At 40.1% G+C, this 10,759-nt stretch overlaps 1 long non-coding RNA gene across 1 annotated transcript in view; it reads right to left on the bottom strand.

Annotated features, from left to right (window-relative positions):
* Positions 1 to 1,537: 1,537 nt before the first annotated feature.
* The window catches only part of LOC149980689 (uncharacterized), a 22,954-nt gene continuing 13,732 nt past the window's right edge, over positions 1,538 to 10,759 (bottom strand). Inside the window, exon 3 of the long non-coding RNA XR_016482988.1 lies at positions 1,538 to 1,774. This is a non-coding gene — a long non-coding RNA (uncharacterized LOC149980689). The remainder of the gene's footprint in view (positions 1,775 to 10,759) is intronic.

Raw genomic sequence — 10,759 nt, 5'->3', positions numbered from 1 at the left:
TTATGTCCTGACAACCAACACGTCTTTGTGAGAGACAGAAGGATATCAGTGACGTGGGTCACCGAGGTAGCTGGCCCTTTAAACACGCTACACTTTATAACCACACTGACCCTGTCAGCTATAGATCAACCTTATCCACAGGCTGAGGTAAACAAACCTCTGGTATCTATGGCCATGTTGGCTTCATTGTTTAGATTGTATTATCGTTTTATCAATAACTACAATCAGAGTTAACCTCAAAACAACACAGTCAGAGGAAGGTTCTCCTCAGAACAACAGTCAGAGGAAGGTTCCCCTCAGAACAACAGTCAGAGGAAGGTTCTCCTCAGAACAACACCCAGTCAGAGGAAGGTTCCCCTCAAAACAACACAGTCAGAGGAAGGTTCTCCTCAGAACAACACCCAGTCAGAGGAAGGTTCCCCTCAAAACAACACAGTCAGAGGAAGGTTCTCCTCAGAACAATAATCAGAGGAAGGTTCTCCTCAGAACAACAGTCAGAGGAAGGTTCTCCTCAGAACAACAGTCAGAGGAAGGTTCTCCTCAGAACAACAGTCAGGGGAAGGTTCTCCTCAGAACAACAGTCAGAGGAAGGTTCTCCTCAGAACAACACGCAGTCAGAGGAAGGTTCCCCTCAAAACAACACAGTCAGAGGAAGGTTCTCCTCAGAACAACACCCAGTCAGAGGAAGGTTCCCCTCAAAACAACACAGTCAGAGGAAGGTTCTCCTCAGAACAATAATCAGAGGAAGGTTCTCCTCAGAAGAACAGTCAGAGGAAGGTTCTCCTCAGAACAACAGTCAGAGGAAGGTTCTCCTCAGAACAACAGTCAGGGGAAGGTTCTCCTCAGAACAACAGTCAGAGGAAGGTTCTCCTCAGAACAACACCCAGTCAGAGGAAGGTTCCCCTCAAAACAACACAGTCAGAGGAAGGTTCTCCTCAGAACAACACCCAGTCAGAGGAAGGTTCCCCTCAAAACAACACAGTCAGAGGAAGGTTCTCCTCAGAACAATAATCAGAGGAAGGTTCTCCTCAGAAGAACAGTCAGAGGAAGGTTCTCCTCAGAACAACAGTCAGAGGAAGGTTCTCCTCAGAACAACAGTCAGAGGAAGGTTCCCCTCAGAACAACAGTCAGAGGAAGGTTCTCCTCAGAACAACAGTCAGAGGAAGGTTCTCCTCAGAACAACAGTCAGAGGAAGGTTCTCCTCAGAACAACAGTCAGAGGAAGGTTCTCCTCAGAACAACAGCCAGAGGAAGGTTCTCCTCAGAACAACACCCAGTCAGAGGAAGGTTCCCCTCAGAACAACAGTCAGAGGAAGGTTCTCCTCAGAACAACACCCAGTCAGAGGAAGGTTCCCCTCAGAACAACAGTCAGAGGAAGGTTCTCCTCAGAACAACACCCAGTCAGAGGAAGGTTCTCCTCAGAACAACAGTCAGAGGAAGGTTCTCCTCAGAACAACAGTCAGAGGAAGGTTCTCCTCAGAACAACACACAGTCAGGGGAAGTGGTTTGATTTTAAGGAAAGACACTATTGGTAACTCTTAGTTTTTTTTCCATTTTTTTAATAAAAATAATTTTGCACGATATGAAAAATATGACTCACATCTAAGACAAACTAACATGGTAACAAAGCATTCAGCATAGTGGAGTATACATGAGACAGGAAGAGCAGCTGGTCAGTGAAGACAGACTTCATCACAGCAACGGGATGGAGACTCGTCCAGGGGCCTTGACTTTGTCTTGGGAATGTCCACGGTATTCATAACTCCAGACTTTAGCTGTGGGGGAAACGAGGGATCAATTCGAGTTTCATTCATTGTTTTGTGAAATTATAATGGACAGAGGGCAGTTAAAATGACATCGTGTCGAATATTCATAAAAACACAAACGAACAAACAAACATTCGCATCTTATTAGCCGGGACGACAAGTGAAATATTCAGAACGTAGACGCGGTCAACGTAATGACAAGACAGATGACATCCTCAGAGAATATGAACGTAATCAGGTAAGGAGAGAGAGTCCCGGCAGAGATTGGGGTTCACACCGTACTGTAGGGGTTCAGTAGCCTCACGCCAGTTCGTGCAGGGGTTTGGTTTTGAGCCGTTAGTTTGATCATGATGTCCAACCAAGTGAAAGACCACAGTGGATACTATCCTCAGAAAGAATAGGCTCCACAGACCACATCACTTGGTCAGGAGTTAGAGTTACCTTAGTAGTTCAGCTGTTAGTGTCCTGAGTTACCTTAGTAGTTTAGCTGTTAGTTAGTGTCCTGAGTTACCTTAGTAGTTTAGCTGTTAGTTAGTGTCCTGAGTTACCTTAGTAGTTCAGCTGTTAGTTAGTGTCCTGAGTTACCTTAGTAGTTTAGCTGTTAGTTAGTGTCCTGAGTTACCTTAGTAGTTTAGCTGTTAGTTAGTGTCCTGAGTTACCTTAGTAGTTCAGCTGTTAGTTAGTGTCCCGAGTTACCTTAGTAGTTTAGCTGTTAGTTAGTGTCCTGAGTTACCTTAGTAGTTTAGCTGTTAGTTAGTGTCCTGAGTTACCTTAGTAGTTTAGCTGTTAGTGTCCTGAGTTACCTTAGTAGTTCAGCTGTTAGTTAGTGTCCTGAGTTACCTTAGTAGTTTAGCTGTTAGTTAGTGTTCTGAGTTACCTTAGTAGTTTAGCTGTTAGTTAGTGTCCTGAGTTACCTTAGTAGTTTAGCTGTTAGTTAGTGTCCTGAGTTACCTTAGTAGTTTAGCTGTTAGTGTCCTGAGTTACCTTAGTAGTTTAGCTGTTAGTGTCCTGAGTTACCTTAGTAGTTCAGCTGTTAGTGTCCTGAGTTACCTTAGTAGTTTAGCTGTTAGTGTCCTGAGTTACCTTAGTAGTTCAGCTGTTAGTGTTCTGAGTTACCTTAGTAGTTCAGCTGTTAGTTAGTGTCCTGAGTTACCTTAGTAGTTCAGCTGTTAGTGTCCTGAGTTACCTTAGTAGTTTAGCTGTTAGTTAGTGTCCTGAGTTACCTTAGTAGTTTAGCTGTTAGTTAGTGTCCTGAGTGACCTTAGTAGTTTAGCTGTTAGTGTCCTGAGTTACCTTAGTAGTTCAGCTGTTAGTGTCCTGAGTTACCTTAGTAGTTCAGCTGTTAGTGTCCTGAGTTACCTTAGTAGTTCAGCTGTTAGTGTCCTGAGTTACCTTAGTAGTTTAGCTGTTAGTGTCCTGAGTTACCTTAGTAGTTCAGCTGTTAGTGTTCTGAGTTACCTTAGTAGTTTAGCTGTTAGTTAGTGTCCTGAGTTACCTTAGTAGTTCAGCTGTTAGTGTCCTGAGTTACCTTAGTAGTTCAGCTGTTAGTTAGTGTCCTGAGTTACCTTAGTAGTTCAGCTGTTAGTTAGTGTCCTGAGTTACCTTAGTAGTTTAGCTGTTAGTGTCCTGAGTTACCTTAGTAGTTCAGCTGTTAGTTAGTGTCCTGAGTTACCTTAGTAGTTTAGCTGTTAGTGTCCTGAGTTACCTTAGTAGTTTAGCTGTTAGTTAGTGTCCTGAGTTACCTTAGTAGTTTAGCTGTTAGTTAGTGTCCTGAGTTACCTTAGTAGTTCAGCTGTTAGTTAGTGTCCTGAGTTACCTTAGTAGTTCAGCTGTTAGTTAGTGTCCTGAGTTACCTTAGTAGTTCAGCTGTTAGTGTCCTGAGTTACCTTAGTAGTTTAGCTGTTAGTTAGTGTCCTGAGTTACCTTAGTAGTTTAGCTGTTAGTTAGTGTCCTGAGTTACCTTAGTAGTTTAGCTGTTAGTGTCCTGAGTTACCTTAGTAGTTTAGCTGTTAGTTAGTGTCCTGAGTTACCTTAGTAGTTTAGCTGTTAGTTAGTGTCCTGAGTTACCTTAGTAGTTCAGCTGTTAGTGTCCTGAGTTACCTTAGTAGTTTAGCTGTTAGTTAGTGTCCTGAGTTACCTTAGTAGTTTAGCTGTTAGTGTCCTGAGTTACCTTAGTAGTTTAGCTGTTAGTTAGTGTCCTGAGTTACCTTAGTAGTTTAGCTGTTAGTTAGTGTCCTGAGTTACCTTAGTAGTTTAGCTGTCAGTTAGTGTCCTGAGTTACCTTAGTAGTTTAGCTGTTAGTGTCCTGAGTTACCTTAGTAGTTTAGCTGTTAGTTAGTGTCCTGAGTTACCTTAGTAGTTTAGCTGTTAGTTAGTGTCCTGAGTTACCTTAGTAGTTTAGCTGTTAGTTAGTGTCCTGAGTTACCTTAGTAGTTTAGCTGTTAGTTAGTGTCCTGAGTTACCTTAGTAGTTTAGCTGTTAGTTAGTGTCCTGAGTTACCTTAGTAGTTTAGCTGTTAGTTAGTGTCCTGAGTTACCTTAGTAGTTTAGCTGTTAGTTAGTGTCCTGAGTTACCTTAGTAGTTTAGCTGTTAGTTAGTGTCCTGAGTTACCTTAGTAGTTTAGCTGTTAGTTAGTGTCCTGAGTTACCTTAGTAGTTTAGCTGTTAGTTAGTGTCCTGAGTTACCTTAGTAGTTTAGATGTTAGTTAGTGTCCTGAGTTACCTTAGTAGTTTAGCTGTTAGTTAGTGTCCTGAGTTACCTTAGTAGTTTAGCTGTTAGTGTCCTGAGTTACCTTAGTAGTTTAGCTGTTAGTTAGTGTTCTGAGTTACCTTACTGTTAGTAGTTTAGCTGTTAGTTAGTGTCCTGAGTTACCTTAGTAGTTCAGCTGTTAGTGTCCTGAGTTACCTTAGTAGTTCAGCTGTTAATTAGTGTCCTGAGTTACCTTAGTAGTTTAGCTGTTAGTGTCCTGAGTTACCTTAGTAGTTCAGCTGTTAGTGTCCTGAGTTACCTTAGTAGTTTAGCTGTTAGTTAGTGTCCTGAGTTACCTTAGTAGTTTAGCTGTTAGTTAGTGTCCTGAGTTACCTTAGTAGTTTAGCTGTTAGTGTCCTGAGTTACCTTAGTAGTTCAGCTGTTAGTTAGTGTCCTGAGTTACCTTAGTAGTTTAGCTGTTAGTTAGTGTCCTGAGTTACCTTAGTAGTTCAGCTGTTAGTTAGTGTCCTGAGTTACCTTAGTAGTTCAGCTGTTAGTTAGTGTCCTGAGTTACCTTAGTAGTTCAGCTGTTAGTGTCCTGAGTTACCTTAGTAGTTTAGCTGTTAGTTAGTGTCCTGAGTTACCTTAGTAGTTTAGCTGTTAGTTAGTGTCCTGAGTTACCTTAGTAGTTTAGCTGTTAGTGTCCTGAGTTACCTTAGTAGTTTAGCTGTTAGTTAGTGTCCTGAGTTACCTTAGTAGTTTAGCTGTTAGTTAGTGTCCTGAGTTACCTTAGTAGTTCAGCTGTTAGTGTCCTGAGTTACCTTAGTAGTTTAGCTGTTAGTTAGTGTCCTGAGTTACCTTAGTAGTTTAGCTGTTAGTGTCCTGAGTTACCTTAGTAGTTTAGCTGTTAGTTAGTGTCCTGAGTTACCTTAGTAGTTTAGCTGTTAGTTAGTGTCCTGAGTTACCTTAGTAGTTTAGCTGTCAGTTAGTGTCCTGAGTTACCTTAGTAGTTTAGCTGTTAGTGTCCTGAGTTACCTTAGTAGTTTAGCTGTTAGTTAGTGTCCTGAGTTACCTTAGTAGTTTAGCTGTTAGTTAGTGTCCTGAGTTACCTTAGTAGTTTAGCTGTTAGTTAGTGTCCTGAGTTACCTTAGTAGTTTAGCTGTTAGTTAGTGTCCTGAGTTACCTTAGTAGTTTAGCTGTTAGTTAGTGTCCTGAGTTACCTTAGTAGTTTAGCTGTTAGTTAGTGTCCTGAGTTACCTTAGTAGTTTAGCTGTTAGTTAGTGTCCTGAGTTACCTTAGTAGTTTAGCTGTTAGTTAGTGTCCTGAGTTACCTTAGTAGTTTAGCTGTTAGTTAGTGTCCTGAGTTACCTTAGTAGTTTAGATGTTAGTTAGTGTCCTGAGTTACCTTAGTAGTTTAGCTGTTAGTTAGTGTCCTGAGTTACCTTAGTAGTTTAGCTGTTAGTGTCCTGAGTTACCTTAGTAGTTTAGCTGTTAGTTAGTGTTCTGAGTTACCTTACTGTTAGTAGTTTAGCTGTTAGTTAGTGTCCTGAGTTACCTTAGTAGTTCAGCTGTTAGTGTCCTGAGTTACCTTAGTAGTTCAGCTGTTAATTAGTGTCCTGAGTTACCTTAGTAGTTTAGCTGTTAGTGTCCTGAGTTACCTTAGTAGTTCAGCTGTTAGTGTCCTGAGTTACCTTAGTAGTTTAGCTGTTAGTTAGTGTCCTGAGTTACCTTAGTAGTTTAGCTGTTAGTTAGTGTCCTGAGTTACCTTAGTAGTTTAGCTGTTAGTGTCCTGAGTTACCTTAGTAGTTCAGCTGTTAGTTAGTGTCCTGAGTTACCTTAGTAGTTTAGCTGTTAGTTAGTGTCCTGAGTTACCTTAGTAGTTCAGCTGTTAGTGTCCTGAGTTACCTTAGTAGTTTAGCTGTTAGTTAGTGTCCTGAGTTACCTTAGTAGTTTAGCTGTTAGTTAGTGTCCTGAGTTACCTTAGTAGTTTAGCTGTTAGTTAGTGTCCTGAGTTACCTTAGTAGTTCAGCTGTTAGTGTCCTGAGTTACCTTAGTAGTTTAGCTGTTAGTGTTCTGAGTTACCTTAGTAGTTTAGCTGTTAGTTAGTGTCCTGAGTTACCTTAGTAGTTTAGCTGTTAGTTAGTGTCCTGAGTTACCTTAGTAGTTTAGATGTTAGTTAGTGTCCTGAGTTACCTTAGTAGTTTAGATGTTAGTTACTGTCCTGAGTTACCTTAGTAGTTTAGCTGTTAGTTAGTGTCCTGAGTTACCTTAGTAGTTTAGCTGTTAGTTAGTGTCCTGAGTTACCTTAGTAGTTTAGATGTTAGTTAGTGTCCTGAGTTACCTTAGTAGTTTAGCTGTTAGTTAGTGTCCTGAGTTACCTTAGTAGTTTAGCTGTTAGATAGTGTCCTGAGTTACCTTAGTAGTTTAGCTGTTAGATAGTGTCCTGAGTTACCTTAGTAGTTTAGCTGTTAGTTAGTGTCCTGAGTTACCTTAGTAGTTTAGCTGTTAGTTAGTGTCCTGAGTTACCTTAGTAGTTTAGCTGTTAGTTAGTGTCCTGAGTTACCTTAGTAGTTTAGCTGTTAGTTAGTGTCCTGAGTTATATTAATAGTTTAGCTGTTAGTTAGTGTCCTGAGTTACCTTAGTAGTTTAGATGTTAGTTAGTTTCCTGAGTTACCTTAGTAGTTTAGCTGTTAGTGTTCTGAGTTACCTTAGTAGTTTAGCTGTTAGTTAGTGTCCTGAGTTACCTTAGTAGTTCAGCTGTTAGTGTCCTGAGTTACCTTAGTAGTTTAGCTGTTAGTTAGTGTCCTGAGTTACCTTAGTAGTTTAGCTGTTAGTTAGTGTCCTGAGTTACCTTAGTAGTTTAGATGTTAGTTAGTGTCCTGAGTTACCTTAGTAGTTTAGCTGTTAGTTAGTGTCCTGAGTTACCTTAGTAGTTCAGCTGTTAGTGTCCTGAGTTTCCTTAGTAGTTCAGCTGTTAGTTAGTGTCCTGAGTTACCTTAGTAGTTTAGCTGTTAGTGTCCTGAGTTACCTTAGTAGTTCAGCTGTTAGTGTCCTGAGTTACCTTAGTAGTTTAGCTGTTAGTTAGTGTCCTGAGTTACCTTAGTAGTTCAGCTGTTAGTGTCCTGAGTTACCTTAGTAGTTCAGCTGTTAGTGTCCTGAGTTACCTTAGTAGTTCAGCTGTTAGTTAGTGTCCTGAGTTACCTTAGTAGTTTAGCTGTTAGTTAGTGTCCTGAGTTACCTTAGTAGTTCAGCTGTTAGTGTCCTGAGTTACCTTAGTAGTTTAGCTGTTAGTGTTCTGAGTTACCTTAGTAGTTTAGCTGTTAGTTAGTGTCCTGAGTTACCTTAGTAGTTTAGCTGTTAGTTAGTGTCCTGAGTTACCTTAGTAGTTTAGATGTTAGTTAGTGTCCTGAGTTACCTTAGTAGTTTAGCTGTTAGTTAGTGTCCTGAGTTACCTTAGTAGTTTAGCTGTTAGTTAGTGTCCTGAGTTACCTTAGTAGTTTAGATGTTAGTTAGTGTCCTGAGTTACCTTAGTAGTTTAGCTGTTAGATAGTGTCCTGAGTTACCTTAGTAGTTTAGCTGTTAGTTAGTGTCCTGAGTTACCTTAGTAGTTTAGCTGTTAGTTAGTGTCCTGAGTTACCTTAGTAGTTTAGCTGTTAGTTAGTGTCCTGAGTTACCTTAGTAGTTTAGCTGTTAGTTAGTGTCCTGAGTTACCTTAGTAGTTTAGCTGTTAGTTAGTGTCCTGAGTTACCTTAGTAGTTCAGCTGTTAGTGTTCTGAGTTACCTTAGTAGTTTAGCTGTTAGTTAGTGTCCTGAGTTACCTTAGTAGTTCAGCTGTTAGTGTCCTGAGTTACCTTAGTAGTTTAGATGTTAGTTAGTTTCCTGAGTTACCTTAGTAGTTTAGCTGTTAGTGTTCTGAGTTACCTTAGTAGTTTAGCTGTTAGTTAGTGTCCTGAGTTACCTTAGTAGTTCAGCTGTTGGTGTCCTGAGTTACCTTAGTAGTTTAGATGTTAGTTAGTGTCCTGAGTTACCTTAGTAGTTTAGCTGTTAGTTAGTGTCCTGAGTTACCTTAGTAGTTCAGCTGTTAGTGTCCTGAGTTTCCTTAGTAGTTCAGCTGTTAGTTAGTGTCCTGAGTTACCTTAGTAGTTTAGCTGTTAGTGTCCTGAGTTACCTTAGTAGTTCAGCTGTTAGTGTCCTGAGTTACCTTAGTAGTTTAGCTGTTAGTTAGTGTCCTGAGTTACCTTAGTAGTTCAGCTGTTAGTGTCCTGAGTTACCTTAGTAGTTCAGCTGTTAGTGTCCTGAGTTACCTTAGTAGTTCAGCTGTTAGTTAGTGTCCTGAGTTACCTTAGTAGTTTAGATGTTAGTTAGTGTCCTGAGTTACCTTAGTAGTTTAGCTGTTAGTTAGTGTTCTGAGTTACCTTAGTAGTTTAGCTGTTAGTTAGTGTCCTGAGTTACCTTAGTAGTTCAGCTGTTAGTGTCCTGAGTTACCTTAGTAGTTTAGCTGTTAGTGTTCTGAGTTACCTTAGTAGTTTAGCTGTTAGTTAGTGTCCTGAGTTACCTTAGTAGTTTAGCTGTTAGTTAGTGTCCTGAGTTACCTTAGTAGTTTAGATGTTAGTTAGTGTCCTGAGTTACCTTAGTAGTTTAGATGTTAGTTAGTGTCCTGAGTTACCTTAGTAGTTTAGCTGTTAGTTAGTGTCCTGAGTTACCTTAGTAGTTTAGCTGTTAGTGTTCTGAGTTACCTTAGTAGTTTAGCTGTTAGTTAGTGTCCTGAGTTACCTTAGTAGTTTAGCTGTTAGTGTCCTGAGTTACCTTAGTAGTTTAGCTGTTAGTTAGTGTCCTGAGTTACCTTAGTAGTTTAGCTGTTAGTTAGTGTCCTGAGTTACCTTAGTAGTTTAGCTGTTAGTTAGTGTCCTGAGTTACCTTAGTAGTTTAGCTGTTAGTTAGTGTTCTGAGTTACCTTAGTAGTTTAGCTGTTAGTGTTCTGAGTTACCTTAGTAGTTTAGCTGTTAGTGTTCTGAGTTACCTTAGTAGTTTAGCTGTTAGTTAGTGTCCTGAGTTACCTTAGTAGTTTAGCTGTTAGTTAGTGTCCTGAGTTACCTTAGTAGTTCAGCTGTTAGTGTCCTGAGTTACCTTAGTAGTTTAGCTGTTAGTTAGTGTCCTGAGTTATATTAATAGTTTAGCTGTTAGTTAGTGTCCTGAGTTACCTTAGTAGTTTAGATGTTAGTTAGTTTCCTGAGTTACCTTAGTAGTTTAGCTGTTAGTGTTCTGAGTTACCTTAGTAGTTTAGCTGTTAGTTAGTGTCCTGAGTTACCTTAGTAGTTCAGCTGTTAGTGTCCTGAGTTACCTTAGTAGTTTAGCTGTTAGTTAGTGTCCTGAGTTACCTTAGTAGTTTAGCTGTTAGTTAGTGTCCTGAGTTACCTTAGTAGTTTAGATGTTAGTTAGTGTCCTGAGTTACCTTAGTAGTTTAGCTGTTAGTTAGTGTCCTGAGTTACCTTAGTAGTTCAGCTGTTAGTGTCCTGAGTTTCCTTAGTAGTTCAGCTGTTAGTTAGTGTCCTGAGTTACCTTAGTAGTTTAGCTGTTAGTGTCCTGAGTTACCTTAGTAGTTCAGCTGTTAGTGTCCTGAGTTACCTTAGTAGTTTAGCTGTTAGTTAGTGTCCTGAGTTACCTTAGTAGTTTAGCTGTTAGTTAGTGTCCTGAGTTACCTTAGTAGTTCAGCTGTTAGTGTCCTGAGTTACCTTAGTAGTTCAGCTGTTAGTGTCCTGAGTTACCTTAGTAGTTCAGCTGTTAGTTAGTGTCCTGAGTTACCTTAGTAGTTTAGCTGTTAGTTAGTGTCCTGAGTTACCTTAGTAGTTCAGCTGTTAGTGTCCTGAGTTACCTTAGTAGTTTAGCTGTTAGTGTTCTGAGTTACCTTAGTAGTTTAGCTGTTAGTTAGTGTCCTGAGTTACCTTAGTAGTTTAGCTGTTAGTTAGTGTCCTGAGTTACCTTAGTAGTTTAGATGTTAGTTAGTGTCCTGAGTTACCTTAGTAGTTTAGCTGTTAGTTAGTGTCCTGAGTTACCTTAGTAGTTTAGCTGTTAGTTAGTGTCCTGAGTTACCTTAGTAGTTTAGATGTTAGTTAGTGTCCTGAGTTACCTTAGTAGTTTAGCTGTTAGATAGTGTCCTGAGTTACCTTAGTAGTTTAGCTGTTAGTTAGTGTCCTGAGTTACCTTAGTAGTTTAGCTGTTAGTTAGTGTCCTGAGTTACCTTAGTAGTTTAGCTGTTAGTTAGTGTCCTGAGTTACCTTAGTAGTTTAGCTGTTAGTTAGTGTCCTG

This window comes from Oncorhynchus mykiss, chromosome 9 (assembly GCF_057628025.1).
Source record: "Oncorhynchus mykiss isolate SJ-2025 chromosome 9, ASM5762802v1, whole genome shotgun sequence".
Taxonomy (NCBI): domain Eukaryota; kingdom Metazoa; phylum Chordata; class Actinopteri; order Salmoniformes; family Salmonidae; genus Oncorhynchus; species Oncorhynchus mykiss.
The sequence above is the reverse complement of the archived record's forward strand: the minus strand, read 5'-3'. Positions and strand labels throughout refer to the sequence as shown.